At 60.6% G+C, this 5,642-nt stretch overlaps 1 non-coding gene across 1 annotated transcript; it reads right to left on the bottom strand.

Moving 5' to 3' along the window:
* Positions 1–1,762: 1,762 nt before the first annotated feature.
* On the bottom strand, positions 1,763–1,836 carry TRNAR-UCU (transfer RNA arginine (anticodon UCU)). Its single transcript has one exon. It is a non-coding gene; the product is annotated as a tRNA-Arg (tRNA).
* Positions 1,837–5,642: the final 3,806 nt, after the last annotated feature.

A 5,642-nucleotide genomic window follows, 5' to 3' on the forward strand; every position in this document is an offset into this window, starting at 1 on the left:
AGACAGAACAGGACAGTTCCTTCTAGCCTTAAGGGTCACACCAGGCAGTACTGGGGGGCGGGGACTCCTGGCTCAGAGCTCAAGACTTTCTGTTGGGGCTTGGGGACCTGGAAATCCTGGATGTTCCTCCAGAGAGAGCCTGGGTACGAGGACATGCCAGCTTTGGGGAGAATTCAGCCAATCTTGGCTCAGAGTCAAAGGTACGAGGGAGGTCCCTGGGGGAGCCCAGAGGGGTCTGAGCTTTGGGGGTTCTTTAAGGTCCACAGAAGCAGGCGCCCATGGGGGCAGCAGTGGCCCACCGTGCCCAGGTCTACTCTGGCTCTGCAGGCAGAGGCCAGTTCTGCCCAGTTGGGCCACAGCTTAGCAACTCTTGAAGCAAGAGCAGGAAGCTCTTCTGCCCAGGATAGCCAGGGGAGGACCGGGCAGGGCTGACCCTGGGTCTGGCCTGCAGGGACGAGGGGGTCCCAGACCCCAGAGCCCCGGGCATGCTTTGGGACCTGCCCCATCCCAGGAGGGTCAGCACCCAGGAGCGGGTCCCTGGGGCTGGTGGCTGCAGTGGCCACAGCCCTACATGTCAGGCTAGACTCGGGCCCGCCCCTGCCGGTGGGGCCACAGCTGGCCTCTCTCATGTTCATTTTTCCAATGGACGCGTCTGACACCAAACGAGCTGGGGCAGGGCCAGGCAGTACCCAGAGACATGAGAAGTGCTGAGCTCCAAGCCGATGGTCGGCTCCTGTGCTGTGGTCCCTCTGCCTGGGCATCACGGCCAGTGTTGTGGTCAGTGTCAGGTCAGCACTTGTGCTTTGGTCCTTCTGCCCGGGCATGGCGGCCAGTGTCACTGTCAGCATCCGGGCCAGTGCCATGGTCGGTGTTACTGACTCATGGGCACCCCAGGGTCTCTGCTGTCCATGCACCGAACAGACAAGATTAATACCGGGCGTCACCTGGACGGGACACTCCAAACCCTCTTTGGAGCAGAAAGGAGTGGCCACAGGCTGAGGGCACTCTGGGTCCCAGTTTCCTTTCTCTGCCCTGGGGACAGCCCCATGGCTGCTGTGAAAGGCGGCCAGGACAGGACAGGCTGCGAGAGGGGCTTTGAGCAGCCGAGTCGGCAGCTGCATCTCACAAGCATCCCACCCCCCGCAGCCCACGTGCCCAGGGCATCCATCCCGACGGCCCTCAGTCCTGAGGCCCCCTGCTGCCAGTTTGGGGTTCCCTGAGGGACAGGGCAGCTTCCTCTAAGGAAACCTTGGGGTGGGAACGAGGAGGGACGAGGTGGGGAGGCCAGCTGTTCCATGCATCTCGGGCAGAGGAGGGCACAGGGCCAACTGCCCTCAGGACAGAGGCTGGACAGTCCCTAGAGGCCCAGCCTGTCCTGGTGTGGTGGGTGCTGACCTCTCCTCTCCAAACTCACCTGGGGAGGCAGCCCCGCCACAGGGCTCGGGACGGCTGGAGCAGACCCGGGGAACTGGCGGCCCAGCTGCCTTGAGTTGATTCTGGGGTCAGAGTCTGGGGCCAGCTCCCACCTGGGTTAGGTGTGGGGGTGACATTGTGGCTGAGCTGGACTGTGCAGGTGGGGCCCCCGCGACCCGCGGGGGGTCCAAGGCAGTGTGGGGGGCACAGGGGCATGTGGAGAAGAGCTGAGAGCAGGAAGGAGGAGAAAAGAGGCGAGGTGGCTTCCTCTCCTCCTTGGACCTCCAGGGAGGGCTAAATGTGACCTGCAGCTCTGTAGCGCAGCACCTAAAACAAAAGAGGGAGTGACCATCTCTGCCGGGACTCGAACCCGGAACCTCTGGATTAGAAGTCCAGCGCGCTCGTCCATTGCGCCACAGAGACCTCAGCGCGCACGCAGCATCAGCACCAGAACTGAAAAAGCACTTACCTTCCGCATCACCCACCAGCTCCGCACCCGGCCTCCTCCAAGCGCCGGGCGCCTGCAAAACCCGGCGTGGAAGCCGGCGCCCGGGCCCGGGAAGCAGCTGGCATCACGGGTCCCCGAGTCCCGGGCTCTGAGACGAAGGACCAGCCCTCAGCCCCTGCGAGCCAGAGGACAGGACCTGGCCGCCCCGGCTCTCTCCCTCTGGGGGACCTGCAGCCTGCGTCCTGGAGCTGACTGAGCAGAGAGCCCAGCCCAGTTCAGGGAAGCATCCGGGCTCCAGCCTCCTGGAGCATCCCAGCCTGTTCTCTGCCAGGGCTGCGCGAGAGGCAGCGCCCGGAGCCTTCCACGCAGGCACACTGAGGGGCTGCTTCCTTGGGAGAAAGGCCGGTGGGCGAGGCCGCTCCTGCAAACCTCCAGGCAGACAAGGGGCTGCTTCTCTGGACAGTGGTGGGTGAGCCAGGAGGCCTGACCCCAGCACGGGGCCCAGCTCAGCGTCAGGGAGCGCTCAGGACCAGCGCGGTGTGTGCAGCAGGAATGAGGGCTGGCAGGGAAGAGACCAGGCTGGACACCTCTCAACATGCACACGAGGGTCAGGACGGGGGGCGGAGGAGTGGGGGGCAGCAGAGCCGTGGTAAGTGTGAGTGTGTGTGCACCAGTGAGCACACAGGGAGTGTGTGTGTCTGTGTGCTGCATTGTGTGTACACATGAGCTTGGGAGGATGAGTGTATGTGAGTGTGAGCACACACACGTGTGTACCTGTGGGTGTGCAAGCATGTATGTTCGTGTACACACGTGTCTGCATGTTGGTGTGAGCATAACCGGGTATGCCAGCTCCTACGGGAGACAGAGGATCCTCGCCACTCTGTGGGCCCCTGCCCACCCCACTCCCTGCTGTCCTTCCTCCCGGATGCCCGACCCAGAAACAGCCTCTGTCTCACCGGGAGAGTTTGCCCTCGGTGTCAGAGCGAGCCCGGGAAGCCGGCTCCCACCCCAGCCGAGTGTCCCACTCCAGATGCCTTGCAGGACCCTGACCTTCCCCCAGCCTGACCATCTTCCCTGCTGGCCCGCAGACCCGGGGGTGTCAGGGGCTGTCCATGCCCAGGCCCTGGTCACGTCCACTCATGGCCACCAGGCCTGTCCGAGGACACAGGAAAAGGAGCCCTCCTCCCCTCAGCCCAGGATTTTGGCGAGGCCTCTTGGCAGGAGGCCTCCGAACCAGGGTCCAGTTCCGGGTGAGGAGGGGCAGGAGAGTCGGTCAGAGACATCTTCCGCCCTTGTAAATGTGGCTCCTGTTACGTGAGAAGAGACGGCCACTCTCCTTCTGAATAAACGTGGTGACGGAGTCTCAGAAGAGGCATGACACAGGCATCCGACTGACTGACCACAGACAGTGTGTCCCTGGCCTCACGCGGGGCTGGGATGGAGCAGCACCGGGCACCTTCCCTGACCAGAGAAGAGCCACCAGGTTCCACAGACTCACTAGCCCTCAAAGCTGCTGATCCCCCATCAAAACGGGGCAAGGACCCTGGCACAGAGGCAGGGTGGGATGGGGGGGTGGAGGGTGGGAGGGATACTGGGATCCGTGGTGGTGGGAAATGGGCACTGGTGGAGGGATGGGTACTCGATCACTGTATAACTGAAACCCAAGCACAAAAATTTGTAAGTCTACAACTGTACCTCATGGTGTTTCACTAATAAAATTTTTTTTTAAATGGGGCATGGATGGATTTAGGCAGGAGCACTGCGAACAGAGTCCTCCTCCCTCAGTGAGTCCTCCAACAACTCGGCTCCCCCCCCCCCCCGAGTCCTCCCACCCTCGCCCCCTCACCACCCCTCGCACCAGACTCAGGTCCACCTGCTTGTGCCCCGCTGCGTCTCACAGAGTGAAGATACTGGTCCTGGCATGCGAACTCTTAACATGCAAGGGAGGCTATCTGGGGCGCCGAGGGCCGAGGACACCCGTGTTAGTGAGACGTGAGAAAGGTGAGCCTCGGCCGCAGCACCTGGGAAGACCAAGTGAGGCTGGAACTAGCGAGAACCTGTTTTATTTGCTCCTGAGCAAGTTCAGTCCGAGGCAGGGCAAGGCTGCAATTCCAAGAAGTGGCCACTGGAGGGCAGCAGAGACCGGGAACATAACGTGTCTGGGCTGCTAGGGTGCGACCGGGTGCAGTACATCGGAGTGGCCATGAGATGGCAGCAGAGACTTGGAATAGCTCGTTGGGCCGGCCAGACAGGGTGAGACCCGGAACACAGCACCGCAGGCAGCAAAAGAGCCCAAGGACCAGTCCAGTCTCACGGCTAGACGATCACGATCGCGATCATCCTGTTGCTCGTCGATTGCCTCGAGCAGGCACCAGTAACCTCTCCTTCGCCCTAGCCCTGAGTTTTTAATTTATTTATTTATTTTTTTGACATTCATCTTCCTTTATTTTTTTCTAATTTTTATTAGTGAAACATCATGAGGTACAGTTGTAGACTTACAAAATTTGTGCTTGGGTTTCAGCCATTCAATGATCGAGCACCCATCCCTCCACCCGTGCCCATTTCCCACCACCACGGATCCCAGTATCCCTCCCACCCCCCCATCCCCCCATCCCACCCTGCCTCTGTGGCAGGGCATTCCCCTTTGTTCTCTCTCTCCTTTTGGGTGCTGTGGTTTGCAGAAGAGGCATTGAGCTAGCCCTGAGATTTTAAAAAGTGCCATATTCAAGGCTCTTTCAGAGTTAGGAGATTGAGATCCATCATTGTTACTGGTATTTGGCATATTGGGTACGCCACGGGGAGTTTGCCAGACTCTGCCGTGTGAGCAGGTTACATTCGGTAGCCTGCCAGGTTGTCCAAAGTAAGAATGAAATAAGAATATGTCCGGGAGCTGGGTTTTATAGTCTCTGGGTCTTAGCCGTTGTCACGGCTAGACAAGGTGGAATTTTCCCTTCTACCAGGGGAGAGAAGGAGTCTGGACCCTGGGTCGAAGGCTGGGAGGTCAGAGAAGAGCCCACAGTGCTCCAAGACACGGGACCAGGGAGGGTCCAGTTCAATCACAGAACACCCGGAAATAAAGCAAGGTCCCTCCATGCTGGCCTCAGCGCTGACAGCAGCAGGAGGGCGACCCCCGACCGCAGGAGTGCTTGTGGAGGGCAGTCGCTGTCAGGACCCTGCTGGGGGTCCCACTTGCACGAACTTGGGAATGAAAGTACCAGGAGGAGGCCAAGTGAGCAGAGCATGGAAATTCCACAGAAGCAGGAAGGAAGCCCCCTCACCCCAAGCCATCCCCGTCTGGTCCCAGGCCCTCTCTGCCCTGGATGCCCACAGGAGGCGGATGAGGGTCCTGAAGGAGGAGAGGAGCCAGGGTTGGGGTCAGTTGGGGGCAGCTCAGCCCAGGACAGGCAGCACCTGTCCAGAACAGGGGGGCCTCAGAGGTGGCAGGTGGGGGCTGACACTGACCAAGTGTGAGTCTGAGACAGCAGGTCAGTTACACATCAAGCTGGGGGATCTGACAAAGGGGCTTTTCCTGGGGGCGACCAGGTTGGGGCCACACAAAGGAAGCTTTTGTGGCAAGTCCACAGCCCCCAGGGAAAGTCCAGGGTCTGTTGAAGACACCTGGGCTGTTAAAGTGGAAACCAGGTTCTCCTGGGTCCTACGGAGCCTCCGACAGGGAGATCAGGGGACGTGTGAGCCTGTCCACCCCCGACCTGAGGCCAGGGTCACCAGGCCACACCAGCACAGGGCTCGCCACCAGAAGCCTCCAGAAGGACCAGGCCTG

This window comes from Sorex fumeus, unplaced genomic scaffold, assembly GCF_029834395.1.
Source record: "Sorex fumeus unplaced genomic scaffold, SorFum_2.1 ptg000316l, whole genome shotgun sequence".
Taxonomy (NCBI): domain Eukaryota; kingdom Metazoa; phylum Chordata; class Mammalia; order Eulipotyphla; family Soricidae; genus Sorex; species Sorex fumeus.